Source organism: Apium graveolens, chromosome 5 (genome assembly GCF_009905375.1).
Source record: "Apium graveolens cultivar Ventura chromosome 5, ASM990537v1, whole genome shotgun sequence".
Lineage (NCBI taxonomy): Eukaryota > Viridiplantae > Streptophyta > Magnoliopsida > Apiales > Apiaceae > Apium > Apium graveolens.
This window is the reverse complement of record NC_133651.1, coordinates 92,457,498-92,473,862: the sequence shown is the minus strand read 5'-3', so window position 1 is coordinate 92,473,862 and position 16,365 is coordinate 92,457,498.

Sequence of the window (16,365 nt, the reverse complement as noted above, 5' to 3'; positions counted from 1 at the left end):
TCTCTCTTTTAGATGTTTGATTTACTATCATGTCGTGGACTTCGATTTGTGGAATTTTTGTAGTATTTTTTTAATGATAGATTACCTAAGTTTTTTTCATATATGCTTATTCTATATTTGTAATTTCTTGAATATAGTTATTAGTATTCTATTTATTTTTAATATCCTCCCTCCGTTCTTTTTAGTTGTCACATTTTTCTTATCGGTCAAATTGACTAATTTTTGATCAAAAATTAAAAGTTACTCTTACATTATTTTAAAAAACTAAAAATTATATATTGAAATAGATTAAAAGTTCTTTTCAATGATATATTATTTTTTATTTTATTAATTGATAAAATATTAATAAATTTCAGTTAAAGTTCGCTCAATTTGACTGGTCAAAAGTCAAATGTGACAACTAAAAATGGACGTATAACGTAACTATTAACTCGTTTTTCCGTTATTATATACATGTGTAAGTACGTAATATTATACACACGGAATTAAATTTTTATATAACTTATTAACAAAATATTTAATATTTAACATAATTTACTAACAATTTTTTTTATAATTTATTTAGTTGTAGAAATAAATAAATATTATTTTGATCTTTTTTTTTTGAAAATAAAATTTTACTAATTGGTATTAAACAAAAATATTTGTATTTTTTAAAAATTTAAACAATATCACAGATAACCAAATCAGATCAATTTTGTATCAAATCCATTTTTAAATTATAATACATGTGTAGATCATTTGAATCGGATTTGATGTAATTCAGTTTGAGTCTAATTTGAATTTAAATCGAACGAAATGCGGATTAAAATCAGACAAAATTCATTTCAAATTAAATTTCTTATTGGATATTTTCGAATCCCTACTTATTGTTTTTTTTCATTTTATGAGAATTTTAAACAAAATATTAAATGTAATATTTTTAATATAATATTATATATACTTTATCAAAAAATTATGATAAAATATATATGTTATCGTCCAGATAAAATTGTTTTAAGTATGAATTTTGCTTATAAATAGGGGATTTTTGGTTAATATATATGGACAATAAGTTATGATCTGTCAACTTATAATAACTAAACTAAGCTCAATTTTATCATTTTTCTAATTCGGATTTATATTAGATCGTAAATTTCGGGTCATATTCGATTAAGATAATATATTATTCGATTTTAATAGTTTTCAAGTTATAATTAAATATCATTTTCGTTTAAATTTTCGGTTTGGTTAATTTCGTTCTATTTAAATCGGTTTCAAATCATATTGTCGGATTAAATATTTCGGATCCCGGTTATATAAATTTCGGTTTAGTTATTCACATCCTAACCCATTTTTACTAGGCCTATGTATATATATATATATCATATTTAAGTTTTTTCTCCATATATTTTCATTTTTTTGGAAGAAAATATGTCACAAAAATTTAGTATACTCTTTTAAACTTAATTGAATCCAAAACACCTATATTTATTTTCATAAAAAAGGGTAGACCTCTCGTTCTAAAGGTTTAATTTTCGATAATCTCTCTGCTCCAGATATTTGTTAGAACATGTACATGCAACCTAGTTATACAAAAAAAAAAAAAATTAAGCATTTATATATATTCCTTAAAAACGCATAAAAAAGCACAGCCAAACAAATTGCAATGAATCAAGAAGCCAAAATTTGTATCCTGGATGAGAAAAGAAGTCGTCGGTTAAGCAGAGCATGTATTGTCCAAAAGAAAAACAAGGGGGGACCAAAGAAGCGAAATTGAAGGATGAAGACTGGGGAATCATATATATCTGTAGTAATGTGGTAGCCCTGTCCTGCTTTCATATTTGTGTGTTTTTAGGAAGAAGGGGACATCTCGTCATTTACTTCAGACCTGTATACATGCCCTCATTTACTCAATGCCAAGCTTCACCATTATTGTTTTTGTCTCCAAGTTTCCCGTTATTTAAACTTGTGAAACCTCACTTGGGTGTTGGGTCCTCCTCCTTTCTTGGGGTTTTGTCAAACATACACAACAGAGTTACACACATGTTTAAGTGTATGCAAGTAGATTGCTACTAATAGTTGGTAACCCAACCACAAGTGACCACTTCTATCTCTCTGTATCGAAACAACACCAACAAGTGCGACTATAATCGTCACTAAAAGTAGTTTTAAATTTACAAGTTAAATAGTTAATAACCAAAAAGATCCAAATAGATAAAAAAATGCAAGCCCATAGAAAGATTGTCTTATAACCCACATTCATCTTTTTACTACTTGGAGAAGAGATTTGTAATCTAAAGTCTCGGCAGGAGTTAGCTGGCCCAGCTCAACTCCGAATTTAGCTGTACAAATATGCATTGATGCTAATAATTCAGTGCACGTGTATGCATGTATAAACAGAAACATGACTCACTGCTGCCTCTACTTTCACATTTATGATTCCTCAAGGCCCAAAGTAAAAGGTGAACTTGTATTTTCTGATTCTTTATCGGTGTGAGAGGAATTCCAGTTATAGTTGATCTTATATATATAATATATAGGATCAATATTAAATAAAATCTGACTCCAATTTATTGTCGGAAATAATACTAACTATTACTGCAAAATAGAGACAATTATATATTATATTTAGCAAGACAAGACCAAGATAACATTTAACGTAACAAAACATGCATGTAAACAATATACATATCTAGGGATGTCAAAATAATCCGCAGGTAAACAATAGACATATCTAGGGATGTCAAAATAATCCGATCCGAAACCCGAAATTTTAAATTTACCGAACCCGATTTTTTGGATTTGGATATGGATTTAACTTTTAAACCCGAAAATTTTTAGATTTGGATTTGGATATTAGGTATACCGATCCAAAATCTGATCCTAAATCCGAAACTCTATCTGAACCCGATCCGAAATCCGAAAAATCCAAATTATTATATATATATTAATTATATATATAATATTAAAATTTTATATTTTTAGAACATATATATTTTTATTTATGTTAAAAATAACTAATTATAAAGTTTAATTAAATATAATTATTTAATTATTTAAACGGGTGATAAGGTTTATAAGGTTAATAAAACAACTTTTAGTAATAAATTTAAAAAACTGAGTATCAATTGAGTTGATTTTTTAAATATTAGTTATACATATAATTACACAATTAATGATGTGGTGTAGTGGTTGAAGATGACACGTTAAAACTCTTTCTCTACAATTCGCGTGTTCGATCCCAAGCACTTGAAATATTAATAATTATACAAATTTTCAGATTTCGAATTCGGGTTCGGGTATGAATATCCAATTCAAAAAATTTCGGGTTTCGGGTATACCCGAATCCGATCTAAACTCCGATAGATCGGGTTCGGGTATTCATTTTCGGGTATTTTTCGGGTTCAGATCGAGTTCGGGTATGGATAAAATTTCCGGGTTTGGATAAAATTTCCGGGTTTGAATATGGATTCTGCAATACCTGATGCGATCCGACCCGATTGCCATCCCTAGACATATCAGTAACTGAAATAACGAAGAGAGAACATAAATTGTACCCGTAACCATAGTTTTAACATAATGATATAATGACTGGAAAAGATGGTAGCCAACATATACAAAAACAACAAGAAAATTACAGCTGAGTCGCCAGGCCTTGCTCGAAGCCCTGACTGCTCTTGAAGAGATAATTGCCCCCACCTGCTGCGTTGGGTTGCTTGCAATGTCTCCACCAGGATAAAATAGCTCGGAGTTATATGTTCACAACAACAAGAAACTCCACCTCGACTAGCACCTCGGTCGCCGGGAAAAGAAACAACAGCTTGGACTTGTGTTTGGGAGAAAAGAGAATGTAGAGAAGAGAAAAGAAGAGAATATATGTGTGTTGTGTACAAACTCAGCTACCTAGTCCTCTATTTATAGTAGATGCTAAGTGTAACTGACCACACTATTAATATAAGAATTAAACTGCACAATTAATAAATAAATCAAACTGATAAATTTTGAATTTAAATTACAATGGTAACATCTTTACATTTATCACCCACATTATTATATAGGATTTAATATTAATTTAAAATATTATCAGTTACAAAGTTATATATATCATAGTCCAGGTTCAATGTATCAAACGAATCTGACTAAACCCACTCACAAACTGATTTAGCCCAATTCAGCAACCGAACCCAGCCCAACATTAATAACCAGGCCAAAACTGATAAAGAAATTCTAATTAAAATATTAAATCACAAATAATTAAAATCCTCGCCTAGGTCGTCTCGCGTACGCGAGATGTCGAGACATTCGCCCAAATTGCCCTTCGACCCGACCCAGTCCGGTGCAGTGCGTGGCGTGGCGGGGCGAGGCGGCGGGGCGGCGGGGCGGCGCAACGTCGTGTGCGCGTGCGCGCGCGTGAAGCACACAACAACACAATGGACCATCACACACCTTAGTAGTTTTATACTACCCATGTGTGTGATACCATATAAAGCCTATACCCCCTTTAATTATTTCCAATATGGGACAAAATATATACTCTCTTTTTTCAAGTTTTTTCAAGCTAACTTCATGTCACATTCTCTATGGATTTCATTAAGTACAATTCTTAAAACCATATATGAAAGTTTAATTTCACATATCATGGAACAACTTCCACTCATTAGATTTTAGGATTATGATCAAGAACATAATAAAATTATGATCTAAAATCCAATTTTCAAACAATCCCCCACAAATCCATACAAAATTGCGATCGAGTTTTTCATCATGACTTGTTTTTCAGAGTAGGTACCCTTTCGGGTTTGAACCCTCCTAAGTCCTCTACTTCAATGGCTACCGGATTCAGATGGAATGTTTCACCTTGAATCTTAATCCATTTAGTATAACCATGTTCCATAGATGACGACAAGTCAACGACTATGGTGCCAATCTACGGCTTTGAGACATTAATGGTCTTGTCTCGATCCTATTCGTCGAATGCTTCAAGAAATAACCCTTTCCTTTAATTACGACCACAAAATTACATTCGCTTAGCTGGGCATCTCCAGAGATATACTGCCTTTATCTCGTCAAATGACTTGACCCTATTCAGAGTTATAACACTCTTACTTTTCTAGCAGTGTCAATACCTTCTAGGTTTACAGGGGATAGACTCAGATACAACATTATCATCTACGTAGCAAAGGTACTACCAATTCATCCTTACTGCTTGTTATTACCACATTGAATACACTTCGAGGGATCTCCTCTCATGTGTATTAAGTTCCCATTGTTGATGAATTATGATGGGTTGAAAGTCCCATCCCCAACCTTGACTTGAGGACCACTGCAGGTTCCAGTCCCTTAATCAAAGGATCAGCTATATTATTCTGAGTTCCTATGAACTCTATAGCTATAATCCTATCAAACACTAAACCCCTTATAGACTTGAGTCTAACTTGGATGTGTCTCTTTATGTTTGCATTATGCTTTTTACTACTAATCTTGTCGATAGTTGTTCGACTATCATAATGAATAGCAATAGCAGGAAGCGGTCTGCCTACTACAGGTATCGCAGAAATAAGTCTGTTTAACCATTCAGCCTCCGTCCCCGTGGCATCAAGTGCACACAACTCAGCCTCAAATGTAGACCGAGTCACTATAGTCTGTCTGCTTGACTTCCAGGATATTGCTCCACCAGCCAAGGTGAACACATATCCAATCACTCCATTGGAACTAGACTTCTTAGCTATCCAACTTGCATCACTGTACCCTTCAAGCACACCAAGAAATTTCTTGTAGTGTAAACTAAGGTACATTGTGCCTTTTAGATATCTAAGTACTCTATCAAGAGCATCCCAATGAGTTCTATTTGGACAACTTGTATATCTAGCCAACTTAGACACATAATATGAAATATCTGGTCTAATACAGTTAGCAAGATACTGCAAGCTCCCAATAATCTGAGAATACCTTAACTGAGACACATGCACTCCTGAAGTATTCTTGACAAGGGCAACTTTAGGATCATAGGGTGTACTAGCGATTCTACACTGTGAATAACCATATTTCTCAAGCATAGATTTCTCTATATACTGAGATTGAGTCAAGGTTATTCCCTCAGCTGACTGAATCAGTTTGATTCCAAGAATCACACTAGCCTCACTCATATCCTTCATTTCAAAATGCCTTCTCAAGAAGTCTTTTATCTCGTTAATAATTTCAATATTGGTTCCAACAATAAGATGTCATCCACATATAGGCACAGGATAACAGACTCACTACCTTTAACTTTGGTGTAGACACACTTGTCACTTTCATTAACCATATAACTGAATGGCAATACAGTTTCATCAAACTTTTTATGCCAATCCCTGGGAGCTTGTTTCAAGCCATAAATGGACTTGATCAACTTACATACTTAACTTTCATTGTCAGATGCAACAAATCCCTAAGGTTGGTCCATATAAATCTCTTCTTCAAGTTCACCATGAATAAAAGCGGTCTTTACATCCATCTGATGGATGATAAGACCATGGACGGAAGCCAATGCTATAATCATTCAGATTGTTACCATCCTTGCAACCGGAGAGTATGTATCAAAGTAATCAATTCCTTTCTTATGCTTGAAACCCTTAGCTACCAGTCTACCTCTGTACTTATCTATTGAGCCGTCAGGGTTCAACTTACTTTTAAAGACCCATTTACACCTGATAGTAGAACACCCAGGAGGGAGATCAACCAACTCCCATGTTCCATTAGAAACAATATAGTCAATTTCACTATTCACAGCGCCTTTTCAATGCCTAGACTCTGAAGAATCCATAGCTTGTCGGAAATTTAAAGGTTCGTCCTCGACATTGTAAGTGATAAAATCACCTCCAAAGTCCTTAACTACCTTTGCACGCTTACTTCTCTTTGATTCCTCCACTTTCTTAGGAATAGAGCTACTACTAGGTTCCGCCCCCATATTTGTCATCTTTTCCACATGATCAAGAATAGAACTCGATGTGTGAGTAGGATCTTCCTCAGAAGTTGTTTTAGGTATTCCAGTCTTCATAGGGTAGACATCCTCAAATAATGTAGCATCTCAAAATATCGTGTTTGCCACTATACCATCTATGTCAGATTTTAAAACAAAAAATCTCATAGCTATAGTGGTTTCAAGATAGCCCAGAAAGATACAGTCAACAGTTTTCGGACTTAGTTTTTTTCTCTTGTGTTCAGGATCAAGCACCTTAGCAAGGCACCCCCACACATGAAGATACTTAAGACTAGTCATCCTGCCTTTCCATAACTCCAAGGGTGTCTTTTCCACGTGTTTCAGAGGGACTATATTCAAAAAAATGGCACGCCGTATTTAGAGCCGCTCCTCACATGTATTTAGGCAACCCAGAGTTAATAATCATATTGTTAATCATATCTTTAAATGTTCTGTTCTTTCGCTCAACAACCCCATTGGACTCATGTGTGTATGGTGGAGTAACTTCATGAACTGTACCATTGTTTGCACAAAATTCATTAAAAGCGTTACTCGTATACTCACCATCTCTGTCAGATCTCAATCGTTTAAGTACCTTACTAGTTTGTTTTTCAACTTCAGTTTTATATAGTACTAATTTACTAAGTGCTTCATTCTTATGTCTAAGTAAAAAAATATAACAATATCTACTACTATCATCTATAAAAGTAATGAAGTATCTAAACTGGTCCCTGGTCAACACAACACCAAATTCACAAATATCAGTATGTACTAAATCTAACAAGTCTGAATCCCTAACAATGTTATGAAAAGGTTTCCTTATTTTTTTAGCAGACACACATACTTGACATTTAGAATTCTTTTCTATTGTATGTTTTGAAATCAACTCTAAGTTCCTCATATTCTTAAGAGCACCAAAGTTTAAGTGACCTAGTCTAGCATGCCATATATTCGAGGATTCAATACAGTTAACAGAAGGAATAATATTATTATTCAAATTCCCCAAAATGGGTTCAACATTAATAATAAATAAACCATTTGACAAGTAACCCTTGCCAAAAAATGTACCAGTATGAAAAGAACTACTTTATTACACTTGAAAGAAGTTTCAAAACCACTAGAAACTAAATAGCTTCCACTTATTATATTTCTACGCATGTCGGGAACATGATGCACTCTAGTCAGAGATAGTATACGTCCTGAAGGGAACTTTAGATCCATATTTCCTATTCCAAGTACTTGAGCGACACTAGAATTCCCCATCTTCACAGTCAAGCTATGACTCTGTTGATAAGATACAAATAAACTAATTGATATGGCATTTTATACCACTTATAGCGTCTCATAACGGCTTAAATTGATGTCTTGAACTCGAGTATTTTGTGTGTTTGACGCGTTTTCTAGTATTTTTGCATTTCAGGGTATAACTAGCTTTGATAGGTGGTTTTCATCGAATAAAGCTTAAGGAAGTGCTTGGAATCAGTCTAGGGGTGATGAGCGAAGAAATCAGCAAAAACAGAAGCAATTCAAGGAATTTTCCAGAAGCGTTGCAGGCGCCCGCGTGCTAGTAGCAGGCGACCGCCTGCTAGCAGGCGCCCGCGTGGAGGATGCAGGCGACCGCCTGTGTGCGGAATTTCAGATTCTGGATTTTATTAATTCGAGTCCAATTGGGCTTCTGTTAGCGCTGGTTCTCTTGGGCTATTATATAAACCTTATGGGAAGACATTTTCTTCATAGAGGAGATAATCAAGAGTGAAGGTAATAAGATTGAGAAGACCGTTTTAGCACGCAACAACGAAGAAGAGGAAGCATACATTTATCTTATGATTCTTTTAATTTATTATAACGGTGGATGCTAGTTTTCTTTATGCTTTGAACCTTAATACTCTTGTGACGTACTTAATTATTTATTAAGTATTTTTAATCTTTATATCGTTGTGTTATTATCATGCTTTCATATGAACCCATGGTAAAGATGAGTTCTATTATGGGCTAATCGTGATCATGGGATCCTAGCGAATTTACTATGGATTTCTTTAGTTAATTGTTTAATACCTTGGTAGGTGGTGATTGTATGATATCTAGCATAAGTTGTGCTTATTCGTCTTATGTGCGTCCCGAACATGTAAGATAGCCTGTTAATCTCTTGTGAAGCGACAATGAATCTTGAGAATTAGAACTTGCCATGCTAGCATAGGTTCATGTATTGTATCCATGATTAGTGGGTAACTCTAACCATTTTACTTACCCTGTGTAATCATCATGAATAACTTACGCTTAAATCGTTATGTTGTCAAATTCTGTAGACATATAAGGTCTCAACATAATTGATGCCTATTCAACTTCTATCTTAATTGTGGATGCTTGGTAGAATGGTATTCGTACAACGAAAGTTGGCGTTTATCAGTTTCGTGTTGTTCGATTAATATCATCACCATTACATGCTAAGGGTAATAACAATAACTATTGAATGAAGTAGTAATGAAGTTAGGATCTCATGTGTGTTTAATATTGTTAATTCAAGTGTTTAATTCTCGTAGTAATTATTAGTTAATCAACCTTAATTGTTATTGTCTTGACATTGAAGAATAATCAAATATTGGTGAGTAAGTGTTAATTAAATATAATTAATCAGAGTCTCTGTGGAAATGAACTAGAAATCATTCTATATTACTTGCGAACGCGTATACTTGCGTGATTTATTTAGCGCATGCTTTGCGCCTCACACTAATATCAGCACAAATATGCACATTAGCTCCAGTATCTATCAACAATTCATTTGACAGATAGGTAAAAAATATTACAGGTTTGTAGGATACATACCGATCAACGTTGGTTTCAGAAGTCGTAGCCTTACCAACGACCATGTTCACTACGGGCCCACTTGCGGTTCCAAGCACAACATTCGCTTGCGTTACCACCTCGATTTTCTTCGCTTTCTTCGTAGGGCAGTCCTTACTCCTGTGCCCAACCTGCCCACAAGACCAACATGGTTTGTTTGCCTTGGGTTTCCTGGCCTTGTCCTTGTCACTCTTAGGTTTATTACTATTAACTTTCTTAGCAACAACCTTCCTTTTCTGTCCTACAGTTGCTACGTATACCTTCGTGGTACCGTGCTCAGTTGGCATCACATGTCCCTGTTTGGACTTGTGTTGTTCTTGGACCGAGATGTCCAGCATAAGGTTGGTCCAGGTGATCTCTCCTTTCTATCTTTTCAGGGAGAGAGAAAACTCTTCCCAAGACTTCGGGAGCTTTTCAATCACGCTCATAACCTTGAACTTCTCAGGGAGGTCCATCCCAGACTCCTTCAAAGCATGCACTATCATCTCAAACTCATGCAGTTGCTCAGTCATGGACTTATTTTCCACCATCTTGAACTCAAGGAACCTTGCCACATAATACTTTTCCAGAGCTTGTGAGTCAGTATTATGTGTCTGGTCCAGCTTCTCCCATAAGAGTTTTGCGGAGTAGGCATCAAAAGAATAGACATCAAACAAAGTGTTTGTTAGCACAGCCAAAATGGCCACCCTAGCCACCCCATCCTTCTCAGCCCACTTCGTAAAAGCCTTAACCGTGTCATCCTTCTCTTGATCTATAATCTGTTTCTCATATTCCACAGCCGGTCACAAACCCTTTATAGTATGTTGTGAAATTGATGATAAATTGAACAAAATACCTTAGTAGATTTAACTAAGTGTTTTTGTAGCTCTCGACGGATGTTCTACAATAATCCCGACAATGAACTTTATAGTCCCGACGGATGACCTCTGAACATCCATCGAGAGTGTGGCTTATGTAACAATAAGTATTGTAGCACATTTCTGCAAACAACAATATTTTAGTTGAGTAGATGCTGTAGGATTCTTTAAGTCATGTTGACTACTAGATTGATATGCAGAATATGTTGGCTAATTGTAAATATAAGATGTCTTGTAATTCTGTATAAGTAAAATAGACTCAAGTGGCAGAAAAGTCTCTCGACGGATGATCTACAAAGGCTCCCGACAGATAATCAACAAGGTTCCCGACGGATAACCTACATAGTCCTGACGGATGATCATATTCAAAATAGCAGTTGACAGTGACAACACAGTCACATGCATCGGGTGTTTGCAAATGGAATGTGGAAGCCTAATTGCAGGACTTAGAGAATAAAGAAGCATTACCATTTCCATGCAATTATAAAGATATTCAAAGATGTTGGATAGAGTAATGTAGCAACATGAAGTTAGACTAGATACAGTTTGTCTTATTGTCCTGTCTTACTAACATGTAACTTGGTAATATATAAACCAAGAGTAGCAAGTTGAAAAGTATCCAAGTTAGAAAGAAAAACTAGAGAAATAGAAAAAGCAAAATCTATAAAGAATTTCTCAATTGTTCTTGTTGTTCAACTTGTAAGCAGCTGTGTGCTATTCAAGCATCACAGAGTTCTCATCTTTATATATATATCTCTGGTGGATAAGTTCAAATCCACCAGAAAGTTTTAAAGCTTTGTGTTTTATTACTTCGTATTTTGATTTCCATTCTACTTTCTTTATGCACTTCTTGCAAAATCAATCACAGTTATATATTAAGTAAGAACATTCTTAAAATTGAAAAAGGAGCCAGAATTACATTCAACCCCCCTTCTGTAATTCTTGGTGCATTGATTGGGAATAACAATTGGTATCAGAGCAAATCTTGAAGAACAACGAGTTTAAAGATCACAATAATTAACAAGATGAACATAAAAGATGTTGGAGTAAAGATTCTATTTCTGGACAAAGACAACTATCACCATTGGAAGGTGAAGATGCACCTGCATCTCCTATCTCAAGATGAAGCATATGTGGACTGCAATGAGAAAGGTCCATATGTCCCTCTGAGAGCTGCTACAGGAAATGAAGCATCAGTCCCAAAACCACAAGCATAATGGTCAGATCCAGACAAAGAACAAGTTCAAAAGGATAAAACGGCCATGAACATTCTGTTTAATGGTGTTGACAGTGATATGTTTGACAACATAATAAACTGCAAAACTGCTAAGGATGCCTGGGATACAATTCAAGTTATACGTGATGGAACTGAGCAAGTAAGAAAGAACAAGATGAAACTCTTGATTCAGCAACATGAGCATTTCCACAGTGAATAAAGTGAGTCACTCACTGACATTTTCAGTAGATTCCAAAAACTATTGAATGCTCTAAAACTGCATGGAAGGGTCTATCAAACAAAGACTCAAACCTCAAATTCCTTAGATCTCTGCCAAAGGATTGGAAGCCAATGACAGTCTCATTAATAAATTCTTAAGATTACAAGGAGTTCACCTTGGATAGACTCTATGAGTTTGAAATAGAGCAAGATAAGAAGATGGAGAAAGGAAGAAAGAAGGATGGGTCCATTGCACTAGTTGCTGAACAAGAAAAGAAGAAGGAGATAAAGGTTGAAGCTGTTGAATCTGCACCAAACCTAAAAGTTTGTGAAGGAAAAGGAAAGGGACTAGCAGCTGAGCATGAAGACCAGCTTAGTTAAGATGACTTGGATGACATAGATGAGCATCTTGCTTTTCTATCTGGGAGATTTGCCAAGCTCAAATTCAAGAAGAATTTTGGAGCAACTAAGCCAAACAGAAATATGGTTGATAAGTCTAAATTCAAGTGTTTCAAATGTGGCTTGGCAGGTCATTTTGCTAGTAAGTGTAGAAAGCTCAATTCTGGTAAGAAGAAGTTTAAGCCTGTTGATTATAAGCAGAAATATTTTGAGTTGCTCAAACAAAAGGAAAGGGCTTTCATTACACAAGAAAATGACTGGGCTACAGATGGATTGGAAGAGGATGAAGATACAAGCTATGTCAATCTAGCAGTTATGGCCAAATCAGATGAAACATAGACAAGTTCATCAAGCAATCATGTAATCACTACCAACCTAGCCCATTTATCTAAAGCTGAGTGTAATGATGCCATAAATGACATGTCTACTTAGTTATATCACATGCGTGTTACTATCAAGTCTCTCACTAAAGAAAACAATAAAATTAAGGGAGAACAAGATGCAACTCTTGATTCAGCAATGTTTCCAGGCCTTGCTCGAAGCTCTGACTGCTCTTGAATAGATAATTGCCCCCACCTGCTGCGTTGGGTTGCTTGTAATGTCTCCACCATGATAAAACAACTCAGAGTTATATGTTCACAGCAACAAGAAACTCCATCTCGACTAGTACCTCAGTCGCCGGAAAAAAAACAGCAGCTTAGACTTGTGTTTGTGAGAAAAGAGAAGAAAAGAGAAGAGAATGTATGTTTGTTGTGTACAAACTCAGCTACTTAGTCCTCTATTTATAGTAGAGGCTAAGTGTAACTGACCACACTATTAATATAAGAATTAAATTACACAACTAATAAATAAATCAAAACTGATGAATTTTGAATTTAAATTACAATTATTACAACTTTACATTTATCACTCACATTATTATATCATAAATATTATCAGTTATAAAGTTATATATATATATATCATATTCCAGGTTCAATGTATCAAACGAATCTGACTAAGCCCACTCATAAACTGAATTAGCCCAATTCAACAACCGAACCACACCCCAACAATAATAACTAGGCCCAAACTGATAAATAAATTCTAATTAAAATATTAAATCACAAATAATTAAAATCCTCGCCCAAATCACCCTTCGACCCAACCTGCCCCGGCCTGGTCCGGTGCGGTGTGTGGCGGCGTGGGGCGTGGCGCATGTGTGTGTGGCCATGGGAGTTTTTGCAGATGTGCAATCCATTAGATCAAACTTCTTTAAAAGATCATAAATGTATTTAGTTTGACTAATGAATATTCCATCACTAAATTGCTTAACTTGCAAACCAAGAAAGTAAGTTAGTTCTCCCATCATGCTCATTTCATACTTACTTTGCATCAATTTAGCAAACTTTTTGCAAAGTTTCTCATCTGTAGAGCCAAAAATAATATCATTGTTAGTCCCAAAGTATCGTAGAAGGGGGTATTGAATACGATACCTACAATCTTTTTCGATTCATTTTAAGTTCTTCGTTAAAAGTACGGAATCAAAAACAATACAAAATAATTCGAGGAATATATTGTTTTATTAATATAAACCTTGAGGTTGCTACAATCTAATCAAAGTATTGATTAGCTACAATAAATTCAGCAACATAACATTCTGTTTACAAGGATAATAAATTCAAGCTTTAATGGAGCTCTCGTAAACTGTCTGTGTTTACTGAAGAAGATAACTAACTGTATTGAATTACATTCACTTCAGTTTTGTAGTCTTTTCAAAATTAAATGAACAGCTGGCCAATTCATGTCCACAAAAATCATTTAACTTTGCTGCATTTAACTCAGTGAACAATACCTTCTGTGGCGACAAAGTTCCTCTGTGACGACACCTCTGTGGCGACACATTCACCCTGTATAGCCTCTGTGGAGACAGGTCTGTGGCGACACCTTTTCCTGTATGGTCTCTATGGCGACAGATCTGTGGCGACAGTTTGTCTTATAATACTCTGTGGTGACAAGCTCTGTGGTGACACCTTCTCCTGTATAACCTCTGTGGCGACATACAGTTTCCCTGTATTGCCTTAAGCAATTTGTTCTAACACCTTCTATGGCGACAGGGGCTTCTGTGGCGATAGAGGTGCCTTAGAGCAAATCCTCTGTGGTTACTTCTCCTGTGGCGACAGGGATTCCTTAGTGTCTTTACTTAGAATATTTTTTGTTCTTTGTCAAGTCACTCTTCAGTGTATCAATCATTTTTCTTCTGTTAATTGAATCAAAATACTTCCTTGAAATGCTGATGTTTGGTGCACTGGTCTGGTTCACAAATAACTAGCCTTGAGAGGATCCTGACTCAATTTATCTTATGATTCTGAGTTGATACATACTAATGTTTATCCACTGCTTCTTTAACTGAACCCTTGATTTGTAACACTTGAAGTCAATACATGCAGCTGATACTTAAAGCCTCTTGATGTCTTATTCTTCATGGCTGCTTGAACATAGTAATGAACTTCTTCCCATGATTTGTAGGATAGCTTAATGAATCAATCACATCATTTGGTTCTTTTTGTTTATCCTGTCTTCATTTGAAGGGTTCCTGTGCTTCACAGTTTAATAAACTTTATCTATTTCTGTTTTCATGTTGAGTTATAAATCCTCGATTACATGTTATATTACATTATGCTTTACAATCTCCCCCTATTTGATTGTTAGAGTTCGACAAGCAAATCCTTAAGGATAACTCAACTGATAATAAGAAAAAGTATAAACTATAAAAATAGATAAAGATATTAAATACATTCTGGATTACATATTCATTTCCAGATTTCTTACAATACAAATTATAAAGAAGTGTTCCTCTAGCCTGAACATATACTCTATGTCTTCTTTGTCTTTGACTTCTTCTTCTTCCTGCTTCCTTCTCCTTCGAGGCTGAACGGATTTTCTCTTAGAGACTTTCTTCTGAGGACCTGAAGGTTTTGGAGTAGACTCTTTCAGCTCATTCAATCTAGCTTGTACACAATCACGAGCTTCTATTTCAATTGCATTGACTGGAGGTGGATTGTTTAGCCCATGAAGCATTATCTCAAGATACTTGACTTTAGAGCATTTAGAAACCAGATCAAACAGTAGAGATGATTTTCTGGACATTACGAAGACTGTTATCCTTTTTGGATGTCCTCTTACTCTGCTGGTGTCATTGATCGATTCTTCTTTCGTTACTTCATCAAGAATCTTTATGATAGGGGTCAAAGCAACCTTGTCATCTTTACAGGTAGACAGTTTGACATCCGTCAAGGCTTGCTGAATTGAGCTTGATTCACTTGTCCTGAAGTCTCTGATTCTGATTCTGCATTTGTTGATTCTAAAGACTAACTCTCCTTCACTGTCAATGCTGATTATGGGTTCAGTGTCTTTGAGAAGACCAATTTATGCTTCTCCATTAATGAACACCATCTCATGATATTCTCTTCTGATTGCCCTCATATCCTTCTATGTGTCTCTGATCATCTTGTCATTGAGCCTATAAGCGTACAGAACTTCAGCGACTTTGACATCTGCTTCAGATCTTTTTACACCTGGAGCTGTCAGTTTAGCTCTTTATTAACTTTCCAGAAAGGTAAGTTGTAGATACCGAATGCTTCTTATGTGTTGGTCAGACATGGTGATATTCTGCAATCTACCACCCGCAACAAGTTTGATCACGAATGGATACATAAATGATTGAGGAGATACATCCATCATCATTCTCCAAAGTCTGTCTCTGAAGTATTCATTTTCATTCGATTTCAACCATGGGATCTTTGAGGCTAAGACAAACAGTTCAACAATATTCAACTTCTTCTGTACACTTGTAGACACTTTCATCTATAGACCATCTCTGTGACTGATAGTGATCTTCCATCCATTCTTCA